This window comes from Triturus cristatus, chromosome 10, assembly GCF_964204655.1.
Source record: "Triturus cristatus chromosome 10, aTriCri1.1, whole genome shotgun sequence".
In the NCBI taxonomy this organism is placed as follows: domain Eukaryota; kingdom Metazoa; phylum Chordata; class Amphibia; order Caudata; family Salamandridae; genus Triturus; species Triturus cristatus.
Genome location: NC_140593.1, coordinates 196,749,543 through 196,764,202, shown reverse-complemented (window position 1 = coordinate 196,764,202; position 14,660 = coordinate 196,749,543). Strand labels below are relative to the sequence as shown.

Here is a 14,660-nt window from a genome sequence, read left to right as displayed (position 1 = left end):
ATCAAAATCATATAAGAGTGGATCATCCTGAGAGATTAGAGGCATTGCCCAATTTGCAGCATCACCACTCAAGTAAGATAGAACGAATGCCACTCTAGACTGCGCATCTGGAAATAGTGTTGAGCGACACATAAAATGTAATGAACATTGTGTGAAAAAGAGTTGGGCCTTTTGGGGATCCCCACTAAACTTCTCTGGAGGGGCCAATGGAATAATGGGCGAAACTGAATGAAGTACTTGTGTGATAGTGCGTGTATTTAATTCTGAACTGGAACTAGTTGGAACGGTTTGGGCAGAACTAGATGCTCCCCCTGTGATCTCATTAACTCTTTGGGATAATATCAAGGTCTCCTGACGAGAAGCCTGAATTTCTTGCCTTAAATTTTTATTTTCCTCACTGAGACTTCCTAACTCACGCTGAATCCCTAGCAACATTTCTCCTACAGCCTTTAAATTAAAACCCTCCGCCATTCTGCCTGGGTGAAAGAACTACGTGGGCACTTCAATCTGTCAGAGTCCGGGTTCTTCACAGAGGCAGAACGATGCTAGTTCCCAATGCCCACTTCCCGGAACCCACTGCGGTTCAGGCAGCTGTTCCAGAAAGGGGGAAAGGGGATTTGGACAGAGAAGAGACACTCCGACTACTCCTGGACTTCCTCCGCCTGCCTGCCAATTCTTCAGGTTTATTCTATGGCTGGATTTGGAGTTCACCTAATGCACACAAAAACAGCACCTAGTAAATCTCCCTAAACATTGCTATAATTGAATATAGATTCGCTATGCTATCTTGCCTATAGCCTTTATCTTTTCCCCTACCAGGTTCTGCTGGAGTCTTGCTTCTCTTCTTTATTACAGCTGCTTCAGTTTTCTACTGAGGGACTGAAGATTCCTAATGCACACTAGGGAAGAAATCCATGGGTTAACTCATTCTTTTCCCTCCCCCCAATTATGATTTGCTCCACCTTATATTCCCACCTGCTGTATGCTTGAGCGTCTTGCAATTATTACTCTTGGGTTGAGCAGGTAGAATTACTCAACCGGTTGTTACTGAGTAGTTCCTTGAAGATGAATTGGGATGACAATGTTCAAAAGTTCTAGTTCTTATTGATGCGCGCAAAAGGAACAAGGTAGGTAAAAAGGGGAGGAAAGAATAGGAACAGCGCAAGGGCTCAGGACAGATGAAAAGATGAAAATCCTTTACTGGAGTGACCTTACTTGACTGGTGAAGAAGTTCAAATCCTTCACGGTGAATTCTGAGGTGAGCCCGTCACAGGATACACTGTTGCAGAAGGGGCTCAGCAAAAGACTGGCTCTAGAGCTGGAACCCAGTCACTGGTAGTTTTTCAGGTTCTTGCTGGATACCGAAGTCTACCACCAAGAGGAAGCGTTTCTATTTCACGCCACCCTAGCGGTAACTGCTGGAAAAGGGAACGTCCGTCTTCTAAGACGCGACGCACCACACAAGGAACTGAATGCTTAGAAATTCTGACGGAAGAGTTACTTCCCAACTGCCAAACACAGAGTCTAAACGGAACTTCTCACAGAAGATGAATTATCAGACGGAGAGAGAACTCACACGACTACTCGTCTCCTCAAGCAAATTGAAGTGCGCAGATTTGCGCGTAGTCTCGCGTCTCGAAACCTAAAGTCTCGCGAGAATTTACAACTGCATTAACTCAATGCCGCATCATGGAAAAGCAAGCGGCCATCTTAAAACGTGCAACTCTCTCCTAAACATTGAACCACAAGTTGCACAAGGAAGGTTTTACGAGGATTCTGGATCTCTGATGGCGTCTTACACATGTCGCACTGATTTGCTTCCTGACACTGATTCCTGAGATAACCTCATAGAGTGCACGTTGTCTTGGGGTTGAACCAATTAAGGGGGGGAGCAGTTGGGGGTCGAATAGCAGGGTGGGGGAAAGTCTTAGAACTACAATGTCAGGAAGAGATGACGAGCAGGGAATAGTGTATTGATGACTGTAGGAGAGTAGGGTCTGCAATCCTATGATCACCCAGATTTTTTGCTTTTGCTTCATTGGTTTACGACTTTCTCCGGCTGTGGGCCTGCCAATCAGACCCACAGCCTAGCTGTTCTCTCTCGAAATTAACACACATGTACGTTAGGTGCATCCACTAATTGGAACTGGGCCACCTTGTCAGTCCCTGTCTCAGCATACCACAGGTATCCAGGGCATCGGTGTACCCAGGGCCTACCAGGGGCTGAAGCATGTATTATGCCACCCCTGGAATGGCCGCCCAAATCTGACACAACTGGCTGCACGACAGCTGGGGCCACGTGGTGTAATCACCCGTTGCTGTAGGTGTAGTATTCCTACACCTAACCCTAAAATGGACACATGGATTCCTATCAGTCACTCCTATAGCAGGCCTTATCAATCCTGAAGGCAGAGTGCAGGGAATCATGTGGGACGGTGCTCTGGCGCGAGCTGAGCCCGTCGACGGCTTGCGGAACCAAGCCCTAATAGCCGTTCCATGGTGACGCGGGCCAACTACTTTTAAGGCATTATAATCCTTGCGGTTATTTGCTAACTTTGGCATCGCATCACCTATACATGTCGAGTAAGGTGTCATACGAATGGGAATACGAACCCCTCGCCAGTCCTGGTGACGGGGTTAGCATTCCCCCCTTTTAGAGGGACACGACATGGAAGTAACCTTGAACCCCGGTTAAAGTTGACTCAAGCCTCAGCATCACAAAATGGATGCTGCCACCAGACACAAGTCTGACCTCCTGCTGCTGGGGGACCTTCCAGCAAGGGGAGCTTGGACAAAGGGTTTCCTGTCGAGGGCGGTGTTAGCACCGTCCCAGACAGGGTTTGTGTATCCCAGGTAGGCAGGGCTGAAAGGAAGGTGACTGCAAGTGGCACCCCGGTGCTCACTGTGCATAGCCCGGCTCAAACCAGTTTCGGGGGCACACCAGCCCCTGAGCTGGCGCGAAGCCGGACAAAGGATCGGGGTGTAACCACCCCCCTCCTGGCTCCACCCATAGGTAGAACCTAGTCACGGGCCAGCCCCTTTCTCTTAGAATAAAGGTAGGAGCGAGTCCCCTTCCCAAATTGGATAATCAGATAATCGGATAACTCCGAATCACGAACTACTTTCCACGAAAGGAACTCTTGACTATTTCTGAAGACTCTCCCTTGTGGCTAAGGAGTAGCCACCCTGCACCAGCAGGCACCATCTAAGCGCTTGCGGTTTGCTGTAAGTCTCTCCTACGGATCAAGACTGCCCAGCTCGACGAGACCCGAGTTCCCTGCCATCTCTGACCTTTTACCTCCCTCATCAGCTCAGCTGAGAGTCGTAGGTGTGACGAGACCTGCGGGACCGGCTATCTTCAGAACCTGCACGACGCTTATCTAGCACGCCCACCGAGGGACCCTCGAGTGAGTGCACCTAGGGTTTGAGAAGCCCTAACCCTGAGCAGCTCTAGCATCGAAGTCTGCCTCCCCAGCATCCCCGAGAACTGCGTGGGGGCCCTTCCGCTCCTTGTTGTTCACCGCGTTGTTCGACCACTTGCCGACCGGCTTGTGGCCCTCTTCACGACGCACCACGATTGTTTCATCACTAGTCTGGTTGCTCCAGACTGGCTCTTGCTCCCCTTCAACAGAGGAGTACCACGGACCCTCCTGGTCCACTCCCGACGCCATCTTGACTCCCCCGCCTGGGTGGCCACTGCCAAGATCCGCTGCCCCTTCCTGGGCCCAGCATCATCGACAGCAGACACCTTCGTGGGACAGCTCGCCCTCCATCCTGGTCGCCGCCGCGCCTCCTGGTCCGAGGAACAGCCGAGTCCGACGTCACCCACTCACCTGGTCGAGGTGACTTCAGCCGGTACCCTCCTGGTACCCACACGATCGCTGGCTAGCGGTTGAGAACTGAGTCCCCTCTGCTTTCAGGTTTTCCTCCACCACCGATCCAGGCTTGGATCGCTCTGAACATCGTCACTGGTCGCCTGCCAGCAACTTCTTCTTTCAGGCTCCTGAGACTACACGAGGACTCCCGACATCTTGACGAACTTCACGCAGCCGCAGCCTCCGGGCTAGGTAACTCGAGCATCTCGGTGCTCCATCGCAGGTTCGCTCTACAAGTGTCCAGTTCCTTTTTCGTTTAGTCCCACTGATCGGATCACTCCGGAATCAGTATCTCCAGACTCTAACCATTCGCATTTCACTGTTAGTGTAGATGGTTTCTCGTGCCCCTCGGGCATTTGTGTAAATTGTGCAACTGAAGTATTTTCCTAAGAGTTTTGTAGTGTGCTTAGCTCCCTGACTCATAAAGAGCCAGGGTAGTCTTGTCATAAATAAATATCCTTTTATTTTCATAACAACTTGTGTGGTGTCCTTTCACTTGGTGTTCAAGGGGTATATGTGATGGTAAACAGCTGGCTTAACACGCCCTCTAGAGTTTAGCCTAAGACTGCTCGTATCCACGCTACTAGGATAGCTGGTCTAAAAGGTTGACTTACAACCAATCATCAATAAGGGTCGTTTGGAATGATACACAGTGATCACTAGAATAGTGAGCACTACATATCAGGCCAACTTCTCACATTGGTGAGCAGCGGTTGGGATTTGAGCTTGCTGTTGTTTTACCACACACGTATCCTAAGAATATCGCAGTGAAAGATCACATAAGTACCCAGGTACATATAACTTAACTTAGAATACTCCGAGTTCTACTGAACCGGCTGTTGTAGTGTAACAGGGCTTAGCACACCCTGACTACAACTCTTAGCAAGGGATCAGTAGGTAAACCCATAGTGTAGGTAGGTGCAACACTTACACCTCACTAGAAAAGCATGTCGGTCCACGGAGAGTCTGCAGGGACTCCCTTAGTGGTCAGTGACCCTCCACAGGTCGTGTCACGATATGCAACTCTTAGCTTCAAGGAGATGAGACAACTGTGTGCCTCCCGGAAGCTAAACCAGGGTTCTAACCCTACCATCGCAATACTGATAGGTCTCTTAGAGGCGTACGATGCTAGGAGGTCCTCTAACCCAGGTCCCCCCAGTGCAGATGGGAACATGCCTCCCTTAGAGGGAACCCTCGGTGACCCAGACCTCGACCTCCACACAGAGGAGGAGGACGAGGACGAGTTATCGGGAGACGAGGCAGACAAAGGTCCAGTGGTAGTCGGCAGGCTTACAAGGACCAACTTAAGCAGGCATGAGAATGGAACTGGGGGAGCCCCGGGCCCACGCTCAAGCAGGCTTAACCTTGGGAACGGACGAGCTAGGTCTCTCTCCAGAGGCTCTGGCAGATCGGTTCATACACATGTCTCTCAGGCACCTTCTCAGAGAGGAATGACTTCCCCTCAGAGGAGGGAGCATGAAGCGAAGATGCGGGAGGTCAATCTGAGGATCGAGCGGGAAGAACTTGCCCTCGCCAAAGAAAGACTTGCCTTAGCCCGAGAGCAGAAATTAAGTGGGTTAGATCCCACTGGTGGCAGCGTTCTCAATAGAGAGAAAGACAGGGGTATAGACACTAGACACCTGAGTAAAATAGTGCCCCCCTTTAAACAAGGGGACGACATCCACAAGTGGATAACTGCCTTGGAGAGGGCCTGCACTGTCCAGTGCGTCCCCCCAAGTCAGTGGGCAGCTATACTGTGGCTTTCCTTTGAAGGTAAAGGAAGGGACAAGCTCCTCACTACAAGAGCTGAGGATGCTAACAACTACCAAGTCCTGAAGAACACACTGATTGATGGGTTCGGCTTAACCACGGAACAGTACCGGGTGCTGTTCCGAGACACCCAGAAAATTCAGTCTCAGGATTGGGCTGACTTTGTCGATTGTGCCACTAAGGCTTTGGAAGGCTGGTTGCTGGGTAGCAAGGTTACTGATTACACAGGATTGTACAATCTTATCATGCGAGAACAGATTTTAAACAACTGTCAGAACCAATTGTTGCATCAGCACCTTGTCGACTCGGATCTGACCTCTCCCCAAGAATTGGGAAAGAAGGCAGACAGATGGGTCAGAACAAGGGTCAAGCAGAACCAGAATCAGAACCAGGGTGGTCAGAAGAAAGCAGACCAAAAGGGTAACAAGAACGAACAAAATGACCAGAAGTCTTCGACAGGTCCCCAACAAACCAAAGAGGGTGGGGGTCAGGCTTCACAGAAGAAGAAGACTCAAGAAGGCCAGTCAAAAAGGTGGTGCCAATACTGTAAAAGTAAGACTCACTGGTTTAGTGAGTGCACCAAGAAAGGAGGGCAAACTCCTACCACTGCAGCCCCTAAGGCACCTGCGCCCCCTAGTACAGTCAGCAGTGGTAGTGCGCCTCCCAAGGCATTAGTTGGGTTAACCTTGGGAACCGAGGGGAGTGACGACTTAGTCGGCACGCTCACTCAGGCCGTCCTTGTCTGTACAGGGGATATGGATATGTCCCCTGATGCCAGTCCCAATACTTTGGGCAAATACAGGCAGACACCTTTGATAAATGGAAGAGTGGCTCAGGCCTACAGGGACACGTGTGCCAGTGTCACCATGGTGACGCCTAACTTCGTGGACCCTGGACAGATCATGCTAGGTACCAGTTACCTAGTGACCAATGCCAGCAACGTCACTACCAATCACAGTATGGCAGTTGTTGATTTCTCCTGGGGAGGGGTAAGTGGCCCGAAAAAGGTTGTGGTTAGTTCAGACCTCCCCGTAGAATGTCTGTTGGGCAATGATTTGGAAACGTCACAATGGTCAGAAGTGGAACAGAGGACTCACATGGAAATGTTAGGTTTGCCAGCACATGTCCTTGCTGTGACCAGGTCACAGGCCAAAAGATGCCCCACTGAACAGGTGCTGGATCCTGGAAGAACGGACCAGACACCTTCCAAGAAAAGGAGCAGTAAGGGTAAGGCTTCGCCTTCCCCCTTGCCCCAGGTCGTGGATCAAGTCTCCGAGGAGGCTGACCTTAAAGAACTGAGGGAAACTGAGCCGCAAGAGCTTGAACCTGGTCAGGTTGAGTTTCTGGGCTCAGGGGGACCCTCCAGGGAAGACCTGGGGAAGGCACAGTTAGACTGCCCCTCACTTGAACCCCTCAGACAGCAGGCCGCTGCTGAGGCTGCAGGGAACGCCACGGGTACCCACAAAGTGTACTGGGACGATGGACTCCTGTACTCTGAGGCAAGAGACCCCAAACCTGGTGCGACTAGGAGGCTGGTCATCCCCTTGTCTCTGAGAGGTTTCCTTCTCACCTTGGCCCACGAGATTCCCCTTGCAGGTCACTTAGGCCAGAATAAGACTTGGGACAGAATTGTTCCACACTTTCACTGGCCCCACATGTCCGAAGATACGAAGGAGTTTTGCCGCTCCTGTGTCACTTGCCAAGCCAGTGGTAAGTCAGGTGGCACGACAAAGGCCCCCCTCATACCACTACCAGTGGTGGGGGTACCCTTTGAACGAGTGGGGATCGACATTGTCGGACCAATGGAACCCCAGACAGCATCAGGGCACAAGTTTATACTGGTGGTGGTGGACCACGCCACCAGGTATCCTGAAGCTATTCCCCTTAGGACCACTACGGCACCTGTGGTGGCACGGGCCCTACTTGGAGTGTTCTCCAGAGTAGGCTTCCCTAAGGAGGTCGTCTCAGACAGAGGTGCAAACTTCATGTCGGGATATCTGACTGCTATGTGGAAGGAATGTGGTGTCAACTACAAGTTCACCACACCCTATCACCCACAATGCAATGGGCTGGTTGAGAGATTCAACCGGACCCTAAAAGGGATGATTCACGGACTACCTGAAAAGCTTCGGCGGAGATGGGATGTCCTGATACCCTGCCTCTTGTTCGCCTACAGAGAGGTCCCGCAGAAGGGGGTTGGCTACAGCCCTTTTGAGCTTCTGTTCGGACATCCTGTAAGGGGACCCCTTTGTTTGGTAAAGGAAGGATGGGAGAGACCTCTCAGAAAGCCGGCATCAAACATTGTGGACTATGTGCTCGGTCTCCGCTCGCGGATGGCGGAGTACATGGAAAAGGCGTCTAAAAACCTTGAGGCGAGCCAAGAATTACAGAAAGCTTGGCACGACCAAAAGGCTGTCCGGACTGTGTACCAGCCTGGACAGAAGGTGTGGGTGCTGGAGCCAGTGGCCCCAGCAGCACTCAAAGACAAATGGTCTGGGCCCCACACGATCATTGAGCAAAAGGGAGAGGTCACCTACCTGGTAGACCTGGGAACTCCCCGGAGCCCCCACAGGGTGCTCCACGTAAACAGGCTCAAGGCGTATGTCGACAGGGAGGGCATGGGCTTGCTCATGGCCACAGATGAGGGACAGGAGGAGGAGAGTGACCCTCTCCCGGACCTGCTCTCTCAGAACCCTGACGATGGATCAGTAGATGGTGTTGTCTTTTGTGGCAGCCTCTCTGGGCATCAACAAGAGGATTGTAAACAGGTTCTTCAATCCTTTCGACATATGTTCTCTCTGACACCCAGTCAGACCAAGTGGTGTACCCACGAGGTCGACACTGGGGACAGTCTGCCCGTAAAGAGTAAAATCTATCGGCAACCTGATCATGTCAGAGACTGCATCAAGACAGAGGTGCAGAAAATGTTGGAGCTGGGAGTCATTGAACCCTCGGACAGCCCCTGGGCTAGTCCCGTAGTGCTCGTGCCGAAACCTCACACCCAGGGCGGTAAGAAAGAGATGAGGTTTTGCGTGGACTACAGAGGTCTCAATGCGGTCACTAAGACCGACGCCCACCCGATACCGAGAGCAGACGAACTTATCGACCGGTTGGCCTCGGCCAACTACTTAAGTACGTTTGACCTGACAGCTGGGTATTGGCAAATCAGGTTAGCTGAGGAGGCCAAGCCCAAAACAGCATTTTCTACCCCGGGTGGGCATTATCAGTTCGTGGTAATGCCCTTTGGTTTGAAGAATGCACCTGCCACCTTCCAAAGGCTGGTGAATCGAGTTCTCACTGGGTTGGACGACTTCTGTGCGGCGTATCTGGACGATATCGCTGTCTTTAGCTCCACCTGGGAGGATCACCTGGTCCACCTGAGGAAAGTGTTAGAGGCCCTGCAGAAGGCAGGCCTCACTATCAAGGCCACCAAGTGCCAGATAGGGCAGACACAGGTTGTATACCTGGGCCACCTTGTAGGTGGAGGCCAGGTTCAACCATTGGAGAGCAAAATACAGGCCATCCAGGACTGGGCTCCTCCAACCACCCAGACTCAGGTTCGAGCTTTCTTGGGCCTGACTGGTTATTACCGGAAATTTGTCAGAAATTATGGATCCATTGTGACCCCGCTAAACGACCTGACAAGTAAAAAGATGCCAAAAAAAGTTCAGTGGACAGCAAGCTGTCAGAAGGCATTCGATGACCTAAAGCAGGCCATGTGCACAGCACCTATCCTAAAGAGTCCAGACTACTCCAAACCATTCATTGTCCAAACAGACGCTTCGGAGCTGGGTGTGGGAGCTGTTCTATCGCAACTGAATTTTGATGGTCATGACCAGCCCATAGCTTTTATTAGCAGGAGGCTGACCCCCAGAGAGAAGAATTGGTCAGCTATTGAGAGGGAGGCCTTTGCTGTGGTTTGGGCCCTGAAGAAGTTGAGGCCATACTTGTTTGGCACTCACTTCAAGATTCAGACCGACCATAAGCCCCTCTTGTGGCTAAATCAAATGAAGGGTGAAAACCCCAAACTACTTAGGTGGTCCATTTCCCTACAGGGGATGGACTTCACAGTGGAGCATAGACCTGGCACTGATCATGGCAATGCAGATGGGCTCTCCAGGTATTTCCACTTAGAGCAAGAAGACTCACCTGGTCAAGGTTAGCTTATTGTCCTAAAGTTTGGGGGGGGGGTCATGTAGGAGAGTAGGGTCTGCAATCCTATGATCACCCAGATTTTTTGCTTTTGCTTCATTGGTTTACGACTTTCTCCGGCTGTGGGCCTGCCAATCAGACCCACAGCCTAGCTGTTCTCTCTCGAAATTAACACACATGTACGTTAGGTGCATCCACTAATTGGAACTGGGCCACCTTGTCAGTCCCTGTCTCAGCATACCACAGGTATCCAGGGCATCGGTGTACCCAGGGCCTACCAGGGGCTGAAGCATGTATTATGCCACCCCTGGAATGGCCGCCCAAATCTGACACAACTGGCTGCACGACAGCTGGGGCCACGTGGTGTAATCACCCGTTGCTGTAGGTGTAGTATTCCTACACCTAACCCTAAAATGGACACATGGATTCCTATCAGTCACTCCTATAGCAGGCCTTATCAATCCTGAAGGCAGAGTGCAGGGAATCATGTGGGACGGTGCTCTGGCGCGAGCTGAGCCCGTCGACGGCTTGCGGAACCAAGCCCTAATAGCCGTTCCATGGTGACGCGGGCCAACTACTTTTAAGGCATTATAATCCTTGCGGTTATTTGCTAACTTTGGCATCGCATCACCTATACATGTCGAGTAAGGTGTCATACGAATGGGAATACGAACCCCTCGCCAGTCCTGGTGACGGGGTTAGCATTCCCCCCTTTTAGAGGGACACGACATGGAAGTAACCTTGAACCCCGGTTAAAGTTGACTCAAGCCTCAGCATCACAAAATGGATGCTGCCACCAGACACAAGTCTGACCTCCTGCTGCTGGGGGACCTTCCAGCAAGGGGAGCTTGGACAAAGGGTTTCCTGTCGAGGGCGGTGTTAGCACCGTCCTAGACAGGGTTTGTGTATCCCAGGTAGGCAGGGCTGAAAGGAAGGTGACTGCAAGTGGCACCCCGGTGCTCACTGTGCATAGCCCGGCTCAAACCAGTTTCGGGGGCACACCAGCCCCTGAGCTGGCGCGAAGCCGGACAAAGGATCGGGGTGTAACCACCCCCCTCCTGGCTCCACCCATAGGTAGAACCTAGTCACGGGCCAGCCCCTTTCTCTTAGAATAAAGGTAGGAGCGAGTCCCCTTCCCAAATTGGATAATCAGATAATCGGATAACTCCGAATCACGAACTACTTTCCACGAAAGGAACTCTTGACTATTTCTGAAGACTCTCCCTTGTGGCTAAGGAGTAGCCACCCTGCACCAGCAGGCACCATCTAAGCGCTTGCGGTTTGCTGTAAGTCTCTCCTACGGATCAAGACTGCCCAGCTCGACGAGACCCGAGTTCCCTGCCATCTCTGACCTTTTACCTCCCTCATCAGCTCAGCTGAGAGTCGTAGGTGTGACGAGACCTGCGGGACCGGCTATCTTCAGAACCTGCACGACGCTTATCTAGCACGCCCACCGAGGGACCCTCGAGTGAGTGCACCTAGGGTTTGAGAAGCCCTAACCCTGAGCAGCTCTAGCATCGAAGTCTGCCTCCCCAGCATCCCCGAGATCTGCGTGGGGGCCCTTCCGCTCCTTGTTGTTCACCGCGTTGTTCGACCACTTGCCGACCGGCTTGTGGCCCTCTTCACGACGCACCACGATTGTTTCATCACTAGTCTGGTTGCTCCAGACTGGCTCTTGCTCCCCTTCAACAGAGGAGTACCACGGACCCTCCTGGTCCACTCCCGACGCCATCTTGACTCCCCCGCCTGGGTGGCCACTGCCAAGATCCGCTGCCCCTTCCTGGGCCCAGCATCATCGACAGCAGACACCTTCGTGGGACAGCTCGCCCTCCATCCTGGTCGCCGCCGCGCCTCCTGGTCCGAGGAACAGCCGAGTCCGACGTCACCCACTCACCTGGTCGAGGTGACTTCAGCCGGTACCCTCCTGGTACCCACACGATCGCTGGCTAGCGGTTGAGAACTGAGTCCCCTCTGCTTTCAGGTTTTCCTCCACCACCGATCCAGGCTTGGATCGCTCTGAACATCGTCACTGGTCGCCTGCCAGCAACTTCTTCTTTCAGGCTCCTGAGACTACACGAGGACTCCCGACATCTTGACGAACTTCACGCAGCCGCAGCCTCCGGGCTAGGTAACTCGAGCATCTCGGTGCTCCATCGCAGGTTCGCTCTACAAGTGTCCAGTTCCTTTTTCGTTTAGTCCCACTGATCGGATCACTCCGGAATCAGTATCTCCAGACTCTAACCATTCGCATTTCACTGTTAGTGTAGATGGTTTCTCGTGCCCCTCGGGCATTTGTGTAAATTGTGCAACTGAAGTATTTTCCTAAGAGTTTTGTAGTGTGCTTAGCTCCCTGACTCATAAAGAGCCAGGGTAGTCTTGTCATAAATAAATATCCTTTTATTTTCATAACAACTTGTGTGGTGTCCTTTCACTTGGTGTTCAAGGGGTATATGTGATGGTAAACAGCTGGCTTAACACGCCCTCTAGAGTTTAGCCTAAGACTGCTCGTATCCACGCTACTAGGATAGCTGGTCTAAAAGGTTGACTTACAACCAATCATCAATAAGGGTCGTTTGGAATGATACACAGTGATCACTAGAATAGTGAGCACTACATATCAGGCCAACTTCTCACAATGACGGCTATCCATTCGGGAGGGAGCGGTTGAGGAAAAGGACTTTAAGTAGTTTTTTAATTTTGTGAAGGACGGGATAGTCTTGATACTGACTGGAATGGCGTTCCAGATTTTGGGTGCATTTCCGGTGAAGGACCGTGCAGCAGTTTTTTGTTTGCGTGTTTTCATGGGGATGAGTAGTAGGGTAGTGAAGCTCATGAGGTTCCTTGTCTCTTGAGTTTGGCAGCCAAATACTCAGGTTTTCCTGTATGCAGGGCTTTATGTGTGAGGCAGGCAGTTCTGTATCTGGCACGTAGTTCGACTGGGACCCATTTCAGTTCTCCGAGTGCTGGTGAGATGTGATCGTATTTCCTGATTCCAGTGACCATTCTAGTTGTTGCGTCAAGAGTAGTTTTGAGGGGGGCTAGGTGCGATTTTGTTGTACCAGTGAGGGTGGCATTCCCATAGTCGAGTCTGGATAGCACCAGTGATTGGATGGCTTGTTTGAGGTCGTTGGTTGGGATGAATGGTTTTATTTTGTAACTTCAGGTTGACGAAGGCACTCTTTGCGGAGTTCTTGATGCGATTGGCCATGTCGAGTTTTGAGTCTAGGGTGATTCCTAATGATTTAACAGAGTGGGTCAGAGTGTGATTGCCGTTAAGAGCATCCAAAGCTTTTAGCCATTCTGAAATATGAGGGTTCTCCTCTTTGTTGGAGATGAGGAGTATTTCGGTTTTGTCTTGGATGAGTTTTAAGTGGTTAAGCGACAGCCAATGTTGGATTTCTTTTAGAGTGACATTTAGTCTGTGAATGTCATCAATGGAGGAGGTTTCAATATAGATTTGGGCGTCATCTGCTTAGAGGTGGAAAGGGATGTTAGCCTGTTTGAGTAGGGTGGTGAGGGGTTCCATGTATATGTTGAACAGTTGAGGTGAGAGCACGGAACCTTGGGGGACGCCCCTGTTGACAGGGTGTAGGTCGGAGGTAAAGTCTTTTATTTTTATCCTTTGTGAGCGACTGTGTAAGAAGGAGGAGAACCAGCGTAGGACCACCTCATCAGCTCCTACCCTTTCTTGTAGCGCCTCGATGAGAAAATGGTGATCAACCGTGTCAAAGGCTGCCGATAGGTCTAGGAGAATGAGGAGGCAGCATTGGTCGGTATCGAGGGATTTGTGGATGTCGTCTGTGATGTTAAGGATCGCGGTCTCGGCGCTGTAGCCTTTTCTGAAACCCGATTGGTGGGAGTCAAGAAGGTTGATGTTATCCATGTGCTGAGTCTGTTGTTAGAGGACGCATTTTTCCAGGATTTTGGATAGGAGAGGGAGATTGGAGACGGGTCTGAAGTTATTCAGTTCCTTGAAGTCAAGGCCTGTTTTTTTTAGTAGAGGTGTGACTTGGCCAACTTTGAGGCATTCAGGTATGATGCCGGTTCTCAGGGAGCGGTTAATGCTCTTGCACCAGAACGGGGCTATAGAGAGACTCCGTTTTTTGGTCAGTTCGGTGGGAATCGGGTCAAGGACGTGAGAGGCTGGTTTTGAGGTGGAGATCAGTTTGAGGATCTCAGTTTCCGGGATGGGGTTGAAGGACTTGCAGATTTTTGTGGGGTGCTTGGGTGAGCTATCTACGGTCACTGGAGGCAGGTTTTTGCAGACTAGGTTGACGTTGATGTCCAGCGAGTGCTCAATCTTTGTGATTTTTTTCTTCGAAGAAGTTGGTGAAGTTTTCACACAAGTCTTTGGAGGCCTGTAGGGAGGATTCCGGGGGTTTGGAGGTTTGTTGATTTTGAACAGTATGTTGGGCCTGTTTTTGCGTTGTTTAGGGCGGCGCAGAAGAAGGTGGATTTTTTGATGCAGATGTGTTTTTTGTATTTCCTTCGGGCTGCTTTGAGTTGTTCGAGTAGGCTTGAGGAGGGGTTGCTCCTCCATAGTCTTACTGAAGCTCTCAGTTGTCTTCTTTCGTTGTTAATGTCCGCGTTGAACCAAGATCTGGATGGGATGTTCCTGTTTATTTTTAGTTTTAAGGGGGCCACTTGACCTAGAATGGATGTCCTGTTTGTGTTGTAGTGGGCGGTGAGTTCTGTTGTGGATAGATCATCCGTGGAGGCAGTGAGGAGAGAGGTAAGCCTTCTCTCTAGGTTAGTCATGTTAATCTGGGTGAAGTTTATAGTCCATTTCGGAGGGTCTTGGGTGGGGGGTTTAGGTGTGATAGGCTGAGTGAGGTGGAAAAGGCTGAGTGAGGTGGAAAAGGC

At 51.2% G+C, this 14,660-nt stretch overlaps 1 protein-coding gene across 1 annotated transcript in view; it reads right to left on the bottom strand.

Annotated features, from left to right (window-relative positions):
• ANKMY2 (ankyrin repeat and MYND domain containing 2) overlaps positions 1 to 14,660 on the bottom strand; it is a 208,612-nt gene that overhangs the window by 180,463 nt on the left and 13,489 nt on the right.